A 16,125-nucleotide genomic window follows, 5' to 3' on the forward strand; every position below is an offset into this window, starting at 1 on the left:
GTGTAGTGTTCTGGTAGGTCATAGGTGAAAGGGAAAATAACTGTGCAAGTTTGATGGATTTTAACACTGGCTAGGCACAGATTGAGAGGTAGAAGCAGGGGGATTGAGCATAGCTCCCAACTGTTCCTGATTTGGAGCAATGTCCCTCTGTCCCTCATCCCACCTCATTTGTCCCTCATTTTGGTCTGATCTATATAGTTGTATATAAAATGCACTTTTTATCTTTCATAAAGTATTTTCCAGTGCTAAACCTTTCATCCAATTTCTAAATTGCTGCATTTGTACATTTTATAAGTCAATATAAACTGAATAGTAGTGGTAAAAAAGTCCTTGTGGATTTAATTAACCTTTTTTTGGTTAATTCATCTTTAAGGGGTGTGGCAGGGGGCATGTCCTATGCCTACATACATTTGTTAGTAGGTATCCCTCATTCCCATCTCAGAATGTTGTGAGGTATGGATTGGGCTGTATAAAATCTTAACACACCATCAAGAACATCAAGCCTACCATACACGTAAGGATTTACACAACTGCATTATTCATGGGTCAGTATCTAAAGCTGGTCATACATGGAGTGAATTTGGCTGATTCCTAAAGACCAACAAAAATTCAAGACATACTGTATGTGGCGCTGTTGGCACCCTACTGCTCAACTTTTTGTGATCTGAAAATCAAAGCAGCTGGGTAGAAAATTGTTGGCTGAACAGTGGCCGCATCCAGTCAGATGTTAGAGTACAATAACCAGAAATGCAGGTTCCTTCATCCACACTTTTTAACATGGACAGAAGAATCAATAGCTTTTTCTTGTTCAGCCTGTGGAGCTAAAGTCTCAGAAGCATATGCTGACCTTGGAAACCAGAACCAGGCAGTGCCTGCTTTCTGAGAAAAAGGACAATAAAGGTATTGAGTACTGTGAGCCCTTTAAAAGGTAATCGAGATCTATAAGTGTCACGTATTACTTAGCATGCATGCACTTAGCACAACAAATGAATATAATGCTTGATGTGCTGTAACAAGTTGAGTGCTTGGCAGCTCTTTCATTTAGGAGTGGAAGTCTTTGGACGTTGGGAACCTTTCACATTTATGACTGTGGTAAGAATTACTGCACTATTGCTCTTGGTGAAAATCCCTCTAAGTTCACTTCACTGATGTCTGCTATTGTGTTTTAGAACAATAACGGACACATGCCACACATGCATCGTCTACGCACATTTACAACCAGTTTCAGATTAGGACAGGTAGGTACAAATGGCATGTAAAATGGCACCATTCATCTCTAGGGAGTAGGGGGCCGTAAAATTGTTGATTACCAAAGAGGACACAATTTTGATAAATAATTAGGTGAAATTTGCTTCAAAAATAGATATTAAATCTAACGACAGGGTGTTTTTTGGCACAACAATATGTCCAGCAATTTCCCCAACCCCCAGGACCCATTAAAAAACCCACTGCATACTTTCAAAAACCTTCCTAATTTCACCTTTCCCATTGACTCCAATGCATTTTGCCATAATGCCCGAATTTAGCTTACAACATTTTAGGGAACTGAAAACTCTTGATTACCATCAACACTATTTGTTATTGTTTTTACATAATTTATCCCCCCTTCAGTCCATCATGAGTGCTGCTGCCAGACTCATCCACCTTATCAACTGCTCAGTGTTTGTTACCCCTCTCTGTCAATCCCTCCACTGGCTTCCACTCACTCAACAAATTGAATTAAAAATTCGAACTTACAAAGCCATCCACAACTCGACCCCCAACTACATCCCTAACCTATTCTCAAAATACCAACCTACTCGTTCCCTTCATTCCTCCCAAGACCTCCTGGTCTTTAGTTCCCTCATCACTTCCTCCCATGCTCATCTCCAGGACTTTTCCTGAGCCTCGCCTATCCTATGGAACTCCCTGCCCCAATCTGTTTGAATACAGTGGAACCTTGTTTTATGAGTAACGTGGTTAACAAGCGTTTTGAAAGATGAGCAACTTTAAAAAAAAATCCTGACTCAGTTTGCGAGTGTTGTCTCACAAAACGAGCAGGATTCAAGCCAATGGGGTGTGCAGTACCGCATTTGGCCAGAGGTGCTGATGACACTCAGAATGGTTCAGAGCCATTCGGAAATACTCTGAATCATTCAGAAATGCTGGGAAATACTCTGTTCCTGAGCGTTTCCAAGCCTTTCCAAGGGTTTCCGAGTTCAGCCGAGCTGTTCTAGAGTATTTCCTGCACTCCCCACCTCTGGCCACATGCGGTATTGCATGCAATAGAAGTCAATGTGGAACGATTTATCTTAGTTTCCATTGACTTCTATGGGGAAACTTGCTTTGATATGCGAGTGCTTTGGATTACAAGCATTCTCCTGGAACGGATTATGCTTGTAATCCAAGGTTCCACTGTATCTTCTACGCTGCTTGCTTTTAGACAACCCCTGAAAACTATTCTCTTTAGAGAAGCCTATTCTGCCTTCACCTCAATCTGTACTTTTACTTTCTCCATCAACTCATCCCACACAGGTATCATCTTTTGTTTTCCAATATTTTTATTCAGAACATTTTTTTAACAAGTACAAAGTCAGCATTTGCCGTTGTATTAGGAAGCAATTGTACATTAACAAACCAGAGATGATTCGGTTACAGCACAGAAGAGCATATATTGATGTGAAACTTAATGTATCATCTTCCATATATTCGTTTTATATGAAAAAAGGAAAACCTAAACCGAAAAAAAAGGAGAATCCGTAAATATACACTGTCGAACTTATGAAATGTCATCTCACTGGAAGTATACATCACTTGGGGAGGGGGGGGGCATATATAGTGTCATTTTATTTCTAGAGCCCCTCTTCTCACTCTAAGTACTGCACAGGTATATTCCAATGTGTAGCATGGGGAGTTATTACCTTTTGTATCACTTGACCCTTCCGCTGTAATGCGCAGGGCCCTCTGATTCCTCTTGCATCAAGTTTTATTTTAACTGTACTGTCTGCCCTCATGTTGTAAAGTGCTGTGCAAATTGTTGGCGCTATATAAATCCTGTATAATAATAATAATAGTTTTTAGCACCGATGTTTAACTATCCATTAGAAACCCATGTATCCACATGCTACCGACTATTTTCTAATTTTATGTTTTGCCCAGTATTACAGATATCAAATACAGGAGTATTGGACTTTTTTTTCCCCATTCTGTTTAAAACGGTTGTATAGTTTTATTTTTACTTTTACCTATGTTTAAGACTATAATAAGGCTTACATGTAGGTAAAAAAAAAAATATCTCCTAAACCTGTATGGTTTAGGAGATATTCTGACTGCAGCGATGCATGCGCACAGGGGATTTTCGGCTGAAAGCCTGGCAGACGTCGAATAGTGTCCCCCATCGGATAGTGACTACCCTGTACTGCGCTTGCGCTGTACGGAGGACAAGGAGAAGCCGAACATCTCCGAAGATAAACGGCGCCTGTGCAGTGAGTCCAGGTTCAAGCCCCACCATCCAAGTGGACATAGAGTTAGAATAAAAAATAGCCGAGCGAAGGGAGGCCGTGCCCGAAGCGTGGCGAGCAAAGCAAGCCCGCGAGGGGCCCTCTTACTATGTGCCATCGTATGTCCTCTTGGATGGTGGGGCTTGCACCTGGACTCTTCTTCTGAGACTTTCGGAGTCTCCTTGTCCTCTGTACTGCACAAGCGCTGCGCCTGCGCAGTACGGGGCGGACACTATCTGATGGCCGGACACTTTTTGACAGAACACCGGACCCTGCCGGAAAGAAATCTCCCGAGTGCATGCGCGGGAGTGATGATATCGTGGCTCCGGCCACTCACAGCGCCGGAGCCGCGATACTCGGAAGACACGCCGAGGGAACATGTCAGCTCCCTTGGCGTGGATTGGGCAAGATGTCGGGGGCTCGTTCTAAGGTAAGTATTTTATAATGAGCTACTATGCGGTGCATACTAGCTCATTATGCCTTTTGCCCTGCAGGTCTAAAAAAAAAAAAAAAAAAAAAAAAAAAAAAAATGTCAGCGGGTTTAATCCCACTTTAATTAAAAAAAGCTTTGGAATAGCAGTGCCTGTTAAATAAACCATTTTATTCTGTGTAATTCTGTGGCCAATGAGTCATGGTGTAGCAGCAGGCCATATGCTGATAACAAACTATGAGACTGAACTTCTCTTCCATGATCACATTACCTACAGGAGCATACATTTTTAATAGGCAGAATAAATTCTGTTTCCTAGGTAGACCTAAGATGCAAAAGGAATGGGCACTCGCTGATACAAGTTCAGTAGAACAAAAGATAAAATAAAGTAAGACAGAATAGGCACCAGGAAATTCACTCCCCTCAACCGCCATGTTTTTTTTTTTTTTTTACCCCCATCTTTTTCCACTGGTATAATGCAGAATTCACATATTCACCCAGTCAGCAAATTCAGCATTGTTCTACTATGGCCTGTTACGCCGCCTTAACTCTGGGTCCCGCGCTGCCATCTTGGTTGCTGATTTCACCGGGTGACGGGTGCCTCTTCCTGGCTCTGGCAGCCTGGACCACTAATCACGTGCTCATGGGTTCCCCCACTTCCAGCTGTATGAATGGAGCCTGAAGCATCCTGGCATATGAGATGTGCATATGACAGTAGGCCATACATCTTACAAATTGCATACAAAAACATGGGAAAAAAAAGGCAAAATACAAGAAAGAAAAGAATGAGTCCATATAGGAAATGGTGATGATACACATAGGCATAGCTAACATCATGCATTAAGGATCATCAGGCCAAGCTGCGTTTGAGAAGGTAGGGCAATAAAATCAACATATCTATTACTGCAATAAATAGACTTGAACTTCCCAAATTTGTAGAGTTTCCAGGGTAGGTGGCAGTTCAGTGCCATAGGGTAATATAAGAGAGGCAACAAAACGGCACATTCCACAAAGGGGGAAAGGAGGGGAGATGAGGGGAAAAGGAAGGGGAGATGGGTAACAAAAATAGCACTCCCAGGTGAAATTACATCAGCTATCGGTCAAATTCTCAGAGGAATCAGGACAAATCAGCTCCAAGACACTTCACAAAGTAAACTAAAGTAACATGCATTAACCATCATAACCTGAGAGGGCCTCCACCATCAACAGAACCCATATCTCTGGTTTCACAATAACACCTCAATACCTCTGAATTGGTAAAAAGGGCTGAGGGAAATAAACAAACTTAACTATGTCAGGGTCAGGGCCGGCTCGGGCGCATCTGGTGGAGAACCAGGCAGGGCATTAGTGGTATAATGTATCCAGGTGGCTCAGACTCTATAAAACGAATCGTGACAGCCCTTACATGTCGCCATCCACTCCTCCGCGGCCACAATATTATTCACAAGACAAATCCATTCCGCCTTCTTCCAATAAATGGGAATCAAGCTCCTTGCCACAGTCAGGACTGACCTGGGAGAATGGTGGAGAGTAATGGAGGGCACCTGAAGCAAAAGCTTCAATGGAGAATCAGGCATATCAAGGTCCAGAACAACTTTGATTTGGGTCCCAATATCTTGCCAGTAAGGTTGCAGCTTGGGGCATTCCAACCAAATGTGTAAGAATCTGCCCCAGTGCCCACAATCCCTCCAGCAAGCGTCCCAAAAATAAATATTTAATATATTGAAATGTATAATTTTTTATAGTGGGCTGCATTCACTTTCCTTTTTTAAGCTAAGGACATGTTCTACAAGTACAGAAAATAACCTGTTGGTCCTGCTGAAAATGTTGTTTCCTTAAAACTTCCTGTGCACTCGAATGAAATGTTATCAGCCTTTATAGCTATCTGTGAAATACAGACCACCTTCACCCTATGTAATGAGGGCTAGTAGCATGGGGGAGACTGTAGTCCAAATCAGGAGAGCCTGGGTGGACAATGCTGTTCCTCTATGGAGTGAGCATTGTCATCCTAGGGCAGGAAGGGTGTAGTCACTGCATCTAAGAACCGGTAAGCAGCAAAATGTTAACGTATACATTTTATATATCTTTCACTCACACCACCATACTCCCCTATTCCCATAGTAAAAATATAAATATAAAAGTCAGGCATACACCAGTTAGTCCTATTCTCCCAATTTTACACTTCTTTGTCATCTGCATAGGTGTACACAGCCTATTGCATTAGGGTGTGCACCCCAAATCTCAAACATGCATGCCTTTCTCTGCAACCTCATCTGCATTGCACAGTGAATGATTGGGAAGTGCTGTGTACCGAGCGGTTTCCTGTTCATTCACAAACCAAAGAATAGTAAACACAGTTTACTATGCTTCAGTTAAGAATGAACACAGTGAGTGAGTGTGCTCACTGTGTTCATTTAGAAAAGGAAGGGGAAGGTAAATTACATTATTACTAGCCATTTCCCCTGCTCTCCATTCTGAAACATCCTCTATTGAGATACATTACAGAAACTGGTGTGCACAGATATATACACATCACCGCTGGCACATGCTTTTTCACATGCACACCTATGGCCTTATATTTCAAAATTTTAAATTTTACACCATGAAAAAATACACCTATACACGGGCGCATGCCAGAATAGCTCGTTAATGTCTCTTTCAGATGGGCGGTCAGTAAAAACAGGTGGCTGATATGTGGTTTTACAGCACCTCAACTACTTACAAACTGTAAATAACTGTTTGGATGGGGCTGTTCAAACACTGCGGCCCCAGAACTTTAATTTAAGCAGCACCGCTTGTCAAACTCGCCCATGGAGTTCAATGGGGCTGCACTGCAACTGAGTGTAATGCACACAATTGCAGCGCAATAGTATGGAATTATAGGGTTAAATCAGGCAATGAAGAGGTAAAATAACACTACCTCATCGGCTGTCAAAAGCACTCTGAAAAGCAATCCGAATGCAGATTGCTTGTAAGAGGTCACTGAACTAAACAGTAAGTGTGAAACAGCTCTAAGGCCGCGTACACACGGGCGGATTGTCTGCCCAACTAAGTTCGTCAGACAATCCGACAGACAGTCCGTTCAACTTTTGAATGAACGGACTTGACCACACACGATGAACAGACAGTCCGCTGAAAGCTTGCGCGATGACGTGTACAGCACGTACGACGGGACTAGAAAAACGACGTCCAATACACTGCAATGCAACCTTCGGCCGTGTAAATCCTTTCTGAGCATGCGCCATACTTAGTCCGTCCAACTTGCCTACACACGAGCGGACTGTCCGCTGAAACCAAGTTTGGACGGACAAAACCAAGTTTGGATGGACAAAATTACGGAAATTCCAAAAGACTAAGTCCGTCAGACTGTCCGCTGAAAAAGTCAGCTGAAGCCCACACACGAGCGGATTGTCTGCTGAAACACGGTTCAGCGGACTAAGTTGGGCAGACAATCCGCCCGTGTGTACGCGGCCTAAGGCTACTTTTACACTAAAAGCGTTGGTGGTAAAGTACCGCCAATTTTAGCTGCACTTTTTGGCTGCTAGCGGGGAGCTTTTAACCCTCGCTAGCAGCCGAAAGACGGGTTAAAAGTGGCCATGTTGTGGCGCTGCCAAAACGCTTTGGAAGCCCTGCCTATTCATTTCAATGGGCAGGGGCGTTTTGGGAGCAATGTATACAGCCCTTCCAAACTGCCCCAAAAGATGCTGCTTGCAGGACTTTTCAGAATATTCCGCAAGCGCACCACACCAGTGTGAAATGTCACGCTGAAACAAATGGGGAAGCGGTTTTCAGGTATTAGTAAGAGGCTATTTCTAGCGCTAAAACGGCTGAAAACAGCCTCAGTGTGAAATTAGCCTAAGCCCTTGTACACACGGTCGGAGATTTTCACAACCAAATCCGTCGGATTTTGCCCGTCGGATTTTGTCCGTCGGATCTTGTCCGAAACTGTTGCATACACACGGTCGGACAAAGTTGGCGAAAAATCCGATCTTTCAGAACGTGATGACGTAATTTAGTTACGATGGGACTACATTCAGGCTAGTAGCCAATAGCTTTGATGTAGGAATTTGATCTGAGCATGCGTGGCACTTGGTCCGATCAAAATTCTCTACACATGATCGGAGTATGTCCGATCGGCCCAGTTGGTCGGGAAATATTTCCAACATGTTGGAAAATTTGGTCCGACGGATATTCCGACGGAATCAGTCCGATGCATACCACACACAGTCGGATTATCCAACGACACTGTCCGATAGGACACATTCCGACGGATTCTCCAACCGTGTGTACAAGGGCTAAAACTTTCTCATGGTTGGACCATTTACCCTGCTTTACCACCTGCAGTTTCTTAATTCCTTATAGAGGATAAACACCGGCCAGTGGTAGGACAGTTTAGCGTCAGTGCGAACAGGGACAACACTGTCCAATTTCTATCAGCTGGTCAAAGCAGTCCTATTACCCCTTGATGAAATTTATATATTTTTTTTATATAGAAATAAATTTGATTGGGATGTTGTTGCCGTATGTAGGGCATGTCAGCTATAAGGCTCAATTTACAAATCACGCCTTTCAAAATTGCTTGTCGCCCAAAAAGGAGCAGGAACTTCTTTTTGGTTGACAAATGCTAGCCGGGCAGCCTATTCAAGTAAATGGGCTGCCCTGGGCCTATACGACACGCAAAATCGCATTCCCGCTATGCAATGATGTGAACGAGGCCTTAAAGAAAAAATCATATCCACTGTCAAATATCTACTTTGGGAGTACCTTGTCTCTAAAGCGGTTTGTGGAAACTGTACTGTTACAGCCACATATATCCTTAGACCCCTTTCACACTGAGGCAGTTTTAAGGCGTTTTAGCGCTAGAAATAGTGCCTATAAACTGCCTCCCATTCTCTGCAATGGGTGCTTTCACATCTGGGCGGTGTGCTTGCGGAACGTTAGGAAAAGTCCTGCAAGCAGCATCTTTGGGGTGGTTTGTGAGCAAAACGCCCCTGCCCATTGCAATGAATTGGCAGCATTTCTGAAGCGTCGCCACACGGGACTTTTTAACCCCTTGTTTGGGGTTAAAAGTGCCCTGCTATCGCCCGAAACGCGGCTTAAACAGGGGTAATTGGTTTAGCGCTGCTAAAATGAGCATGCTTTACTTCTAACAGCCAGCGCTTTTAGTGTAAAAGCAGCCTTAAGGGCTCATTCACACAGGCATCTAAAACGCCAAGTATATTTGTGTATCTATATGCAACACAACTGGAATTACTGAGGCCACACACACAGCTGTGTCTACAAGGAAAATGTGTGCCATGTTTAGCAGCGTACAAAAAAAGTTGGACACAGGTGTGTCTGGGGCCATGCATTCTTGCAGATTTTACATGCGTATGCATGTTAGAGCTGCACAATTAATCATTAAAAATCTTTATCCTGATTTTTTCCCCCTTGCGAATTTGACAAAGTATTTCCGGATTCTTTCTATGCAGAGAATTCTCTCTGCTCTGCTGAAACCTACAGCTGTCAAAAGAAAGGGAAAAAAACTGGCAGTCTGCCAAGAATTACAACATTCTTTAGCAGCAGAACTTAAGTATAAACATTGTAAAGATTTGTCCTTTAGATCAAAGGAATACACTGAAAGCGGAGGTCTAGCTGATTTAAAAAAAAAAAAAAAAGTCAGCAACTACAAACACTGTAGCTGCTGACTTTTAATAAGGGCACTTACCTGTCCAGCGAGCTTGCCATGTCAGCCCCACCCCGAGGCCGATCCGCCCATCGGATCGGATGCAGGCGCTGCCATCCTAACTAAGGGAGCCTTGTGGCTTCACTGCCCGTTTCCTATTGCACATGCGCTTTGTGAATGGCCCTATCGTTTTCTGGGGGACACACATGTCCCAGAAGATAGCGGGGCAGCTTGCCAAAGAGAAGGAAGTGAAGGAGCAGCGCCGCGGAATAGGAAGAGGCAGATTAGGAAGACTGCTTAACAACAGGCATTTCTGGTAAGCGAAAAAAAAAAATTCACATTTTTTGTATATCTTTTTTTTGAATGTTAATGTAATTTTCAATTTTAGGGTGGCCCTCCACTTTAAACACTAAAACAAACTTTTTCTGCCATTTGTTGGCTTCAAGATAGATCTATATATATATTATATATATATATATATAGATATATCTATATCTATCTATCTCTATCTATATCTATATCTCTATCTCTATCTATATCTATATATATATATATATATTTAGTAGAGACCCTAGAGAATAAAATGGTGGTTGTTGCAATATTTTATGTCACACTGTATTTGCGCAGCAGTCGTTCAAATGCAATTTTTTGAGAAAAAAATTACACTTTAATGAATTAAAAAAAAACTAACCAGTAAAGTTAGCCCAATTTTTTATGTATAATGTGTAATATTTTATGCTGGGAGAATCGTGATCTTTTTATTCTAAGCAAAAAAATTGTGATTCTCATTTTGGCCAGAATCGTGCAGCTCTAATGCATGTAGACAGGTACAAATCTGTGTAAGCATGTGTAAAATGCATGTAAACCCATATATGCAGGGCTTCTTTTCAGCAGGAACACAGGGGAATGCACCTCCAACACTGAATGTATGTAATGGGAAGGGGTGCTGTGGTGTGCTTCAGGGTCTCTTGATGCTGGCTGCTGGGAGATCTATTGTCGCTGGAAGGGATCTATTTTTGCAGGGGGGGGGTATTGTTGCTGGGAGCTCTATTGTTGCTGGTGGGGGACCGGGGGGGTCAGTTGTTGCTGGGAGGGATCTGCTGTTGAGGGAGGGGTCTATTGATAATTGCTGCTGGTAGATTGGTTGTTGCTGCCAGGAGTCTATTGTAGCTTGGTGGGTATTTAGTTGTGGGTGATCCATTGCTGCTGGGGGATCTATAGTTGCTGGGGAAGTGGGGGTCTATTGTTGCTTGCTGCAGGGAATCTATTTGACTGCTTTTCATACAAATTACTAAGTACCACAAATGTTACTTGGTTCTGTATCCTCTAAAAGGGGCAGTACTGGGAGGTGGGTATGGGGTGGAACCAAGGAATGGTACTCGGAGGTGGGTAGGGGGCGTGGACAAGGGGTGACTTGGAAAGGGAGAGTTGCTGTACCTATTCTCTGAGAAAAAAAGCCCTGCATATATGCATACATGCGCAAAGTCATTTGAAGAATTGTATATTGTATCTAAATCCTATAAAGTAATGTGAATACTTTAGGTGCGTATTTTACACAGGATCTCCTGCCAGCTCTGCCAGAAAGAACCTACCTTGTATGCAGAAAAGAGGCATATGAATTTTAAGGATTTGTGTGTTTTTCTCTGTTGCTACTGAAGCCCCTTGCTATATGATATTTTATTACATTTTTTTTTTTTTGGCATTGTTACGTGTTCCCCATGGCAATGCCTAGCTCCCCATGCCTTTTTCAAAGCAGCTTGCCTATTATCCTAATTCCCCGTACACACAAGCGGAATTTCCGTTGGAAAAATCTTGGATGGTTTTTCCGACGGAATTCTGCTCAAGCTTGGATTGCATACACAGGGTCACACAAGTTCTCTCAACTTTCAACCGTCAAGAACACAGTGACGTACAACACTACGACGAGATGTACGTCACCGTCAATGAAGTTCAATGCTTCAGAACATGCATCTAATTGTTTACAAGCATGCGAATTTTGCACATCGGAATTGGTACAAACAATCGGAATTTCCGATCGGGACTTTTTACGACCGAAAAATTGAGAACCTGCTCTCAATCTTTTGCTTGTGTGAAAAGCATTCACACAATTGGAATTTCCAATCAAAAGCTCACAGCGGACTTTTGCTGGCGGAATTTCCAATCGTGTGTACGGGGCTTTAGAAATGGGTAGAATTGACTAAAGCTGGTTACACACACCAGTAGAATTTAGCTTGTGCCGAAATTCCTGAATCATAGCCTTCCATCTTGCCTTCATTGGGTCATCTAATGCTGGCCGCACACGTAACGATTTTCGGACAAATATTCGTACGTAAATTCTTTGTACATTAGATGAATGGACGAATGTTGAAAATTTCACTTGCTTTTAACATTCAATTTTAAAATGAATGTCATTTCTGAAGGAAAAACCACATACACGGTCAGAAAATTAGTTTGGTTCGAGAACAGTTTTCTATTCTGCTCCTTTCAATTTTCCCATTACTGTGGTCAAAAACTAATGTCAATTTGACCACACTTGAAAAATCGAACAAACGTTCTTAAAATGAAAAATTCTCAAACGAAAATCTATACGTGTATGGCCAACATTAGTTCAATCAAAATACTTTGACATTTTGCCCAGACCTGCTACTCGAATGGAATTGCAGACAAAATTTGTATTTTTCCCCCTGAACAAAAACTACATTAAGACCATAGAAGGAACACATTTATACAACCACGGGTTGCAGGAAAAAAAATAAATTTGTTTGATTCCCCCACCAACACAGTCCCTCCGGGACCCTGCCAGGAGAAAACAGTGATGATTGCCAGCGACTATAACAGCTGCTAGTAATAACCGCATGAAAAATCCAGCAGGCTGTTTTTACCCAAGTCTATTGATCGATTCACCCTGCCTATAGATGTTTGAATCTTTTGATTAGCAGGAACTTGAACAGCCTATGGCTGGCAGTTAGAATTTCATTCAAAAATTTCCATCCTGCTCCTTTCAATTTTCTCATCACTGCATTTGAAAACAAATCCCGCTAACTATTAAAAAAAAAATAATCTATTTTTTAAGGAAATTTAAAGTGTAACTCCACTTTTGTGGTAAAAAAAATAGCAAAAAAAAAACACTATAGTTTTTTATTTATAGTGACATATTGTAATTGAATGTTATTAAAAACTGCCTTTTCTTTGCAATCTGCAGCTCTGTAATTTTCTGTAAAATACAAAGCAATATGGCTACCTGGAGGTGTTCTGTACACAGAATGTGTACAGTCCGCCCCCCAGAAATTTCCTGCTTGTGTGATTGGTTTACTGATTTTCCTGTCTGCACTAAGATACAAATCATCCTGCAACAAAAATTAAATTTTTGGTGAGATACTTCCAAAGAGAAATCATGTCTAAAGGGATGCAGACCCAGCCACATTCCTCATTGCAGGTGCAGCAGAATATAATTATAAAATCACTCCCAGACAGATTCACCATACACATGAACACAGACAAACAAACAGATATTTCTTCAGAACAACAATAGGTAGGACTCCGCAGCAAAGTTTGGTTAAATCCTTCTAATGTACATAGATCACCCAGAGGGAAATTCTTGTATCTAAACAAAAGTGGAGTTTGGGCTCCAAATTATAAAATAGGATTTGTGGAACCTCTGGCAAATTCAACCTTTGCATGATTTGCTCATCATTCATTTCAGTGACATTTTTAACATATTCAAATATTTTTGGCGCCAAAAGCCCAGTTTAATGAATGATGCACCAGTGCTGAAAACGTCCTGAAAAAGAGAAATTTTACTTTACACAAACATGCACAAGTGTTGTGCATGTTTGTGTGCTGCAGTTTCATTCATTCTTTTTTTTTTTTTTAACATTCCATTTTTAATAATAATAAAAAAAAAATAATCACTGTCGGCTTACCCCGCCGCGAGAAGACAAGGGATCAGCAAGAGCCAACCCATGGTTCCAGCAAAGAAATTCGCTCCATGTATGGCTGGCCTAATGCTAAGTTCATACATATGCAGGTTGAGGAAGACACATATGCACAGAAGTGACATTAATTGTTAATGGCGCCCCCCAGGCATTGGAAAACTTGAGTGAAGAGAAAAGGGGGAAAACACCGCGCTACCTAACAAACTTACAATATAATAATATCAGTGAATGACACAAACCAGCAGCTAACATACAAACAAACCAAGTCAAATAATTATGTGTAACCAAAAATGTATCGCTAGAAAAACATATAAATGTGAAGTGACTAATTTGAGTGATTCATTAGCCCAATAAGGTTAGTAGTGAAAAGAACTACTCGATGACATCATGCACAATATATGTCATGCTGCCCAATATCAAAAATAAGTGAAAAAATAAAATTATTTTATATAAAAAAATAACAGAAAAATAGCAGTCAGTCTTTGAACCAATGAAGTAGTAGACAAAATAGATTCAGATGTTGCGTTGACCCAAACCGTAGAAAGCCTTCAACCATCAACCAGGATTTTTCACAGAAAAAAAATATAAAAGAAAAGCAATATGGGGAGCAGGAAACGCTATCCCTATGCGTTTCGACCGCAAAGTTGTATACTGAGGTATGCCCGATGACTGACTGCTATTTTTCTGTTATTTTTTATATAAAATAATTTTCTTTTTTCACTTATTTTTGATATTGGGCAACATGACATATATTGTGCATGCTGTCATCGAGTAGTTCTTTTCACTACTAACCTTATTGGGCTAATGAATCACTCAAATTAGTCACTTCACATTTATATGTTTTTCTAGCGCTACATTTTTGGTTACACATTGGAAAACTTGGCACACACCAGCACCATGTGGTTCCGTGCAGCCAGGTTTTGAGAAAAGGGGTTGGGGACTTTTCCCCCCATGTTTTCCACAGGTACAGTAGCTCATTCAAATACATGGGCTGCTGTGCCTGTGCAAATGTGACATGTAGAACCTACTTATGCGTGAACCTAGCCTTGGCACAAACCTAACCTTGGGACAAACCTAGCCTCGGGACAAACCTAGCCTCGGGACAAACCCAGCCTCGGGGCAAACCTAGCCTCGGGACAAACCCAGCCTCGGGGCAAACCCAGCCTCGGGGCAAACCTAGTCTTGGGACAAACCCAGCCTCGGGGCAAACCCAGCCTCGGGGCAAACCCAGCCTCGGGACAAACCTAGCCTTGGAACAAACTTAGTCTTGGAACAAACCTAGATTTGGAACAAACCTAGCCTTGGGGCAAACCTAGATTTGGAACAAACCTAGCCTTGAGGCAAACCTAGCCTTGGGGCAAACCTAGCCTTGGGGCAAACCTAGCCTTGGGACAGGCCTTTCATTTCAATGGGCTGCCCTAACACAACACACAGTAATGTGCTGCAGCAGTGTGAACCCAGGCGATGAAAATAGGTGGTGGAGTCACATCTTTCCTGTTCCTGATGGCCTATCAATACCACACACAAATTTAAAAACAGTAAATTCAGCAGGCATTGATGCTTTCCCACTGCTTCAATTGACTTCTATTGAAATATGACACAAAGGCACTGTAAATGCTGATGGCATTACAATGCGTGTTTAAGATGCTGTTGTAAAGTGTGAAAAGTGATTATTTCTTAATTTAACATTGTAAAAAAAAAAAAAATCACAGGGTGTTTGGGGGGTTTTGTTTGATGGTACTTAAATGTTGGTGCAATGTGTCCAAAATATTCATCATCACGCTAATGTGCATTAAAGGCTGCTTTCAAATTCAAAGACTATGTGATCTGTGTTGTAGCTAACTGAAGATTGTCTCAATCATATTCACCTTGGATCCAAAACTGCCCATACGCTATACAATCAGATTGTACAATCTCCTTTGGATCTACCATCAGCTATATTGTGCAAGGACCTGCCTGATTTGACAAATTCATTGGATTAAGTCTGTGCTTATATTACATCGTTTTGGTAAATGTAAAGATTGTACAATCAGATTGTATAGTGTATGGCCAGCTTTAGACTACAGTAAGCAATGTTTATCTACACAATGAACCTGCTGTCTTGTGATTGGTGGAGTGCACTTTATATGGCCCAGGCTGAACATGCAGCAGAGATAGTACAGAGTAGGGTTCAATGCATCTGTCACAGGTAACAAGCAAGGTCAGCCCAGGGATGTCCTAGCCAGGATGAGTGCGGATGTCGTCCCTTGTGTGAGCCCTCCCTCCACACCGTGCGATCTATAGGACAGCGATGGATGAGTGTGCGATCCTTACCTCCGCTCTGCGCAGACACCTCCGCTCCAGCAACCTGAAGATGTAGCTGTCAGACACAAGGGCCCGCCCATCTCATGACAGCTGAGCCACGCCCACAGCTGTGCAGCACAGGCTCCCTGGATGATGCTCTTCTAGGGCTCCGTGTTCTGGTTAAAGGGACAGCACTGGGTAATAAGGGAAGCCTATACCAGGGGGTGCGATGAGGACAGGCACAAGGTGCATATAAAACTCAGCAACATGGGCTTTTATTTCCCATACAATTATACCTCTTTCTAAAATGATACAGTCCAGACATGGTTTATA

General features: G+C 42.1%; 1 protein-coding gene across 1 annotated transcript in view; it reads right to left on the bottom strand.

Moving 5' to 3' along the window:
* The window catches only part of ABCB9 (ATP binding cassette subfamily B member 9), a 92,663-nt gene extending 76,753 nt beyond the window's left edge, over positions 1–15,910 (bottom strand). Inside the window, exon 1 of the mRNA XM_077461872.1 lies at positions 15,823–15,910. The gene's annotated coding sequence lies outside the window, so the exon portion shown is untranslated. The remainder of the gene's footprint in view (positions 1–15,822) is intronic.
* Positions 15,911–16,125: the final 215 nt, after the last annotated feature.

The sequence above is a fragment of the Lithobates pipiens genome, unplaced genomic scaffold, assembly GCF_037356315.1.
Source record: "Lithobates pipiens isolate NorthernLeopardFrog02 unplaced genomic scaffold, aLitPip1_a1.2 Scaffold_3, whole genome shotgun sequence".
Taxonomy (NCBI): Eukaryota; Metazoa; Chordata; class Amphibia; order Anura; family Ranidae; genus Lithobates; species Lithobates pipiens.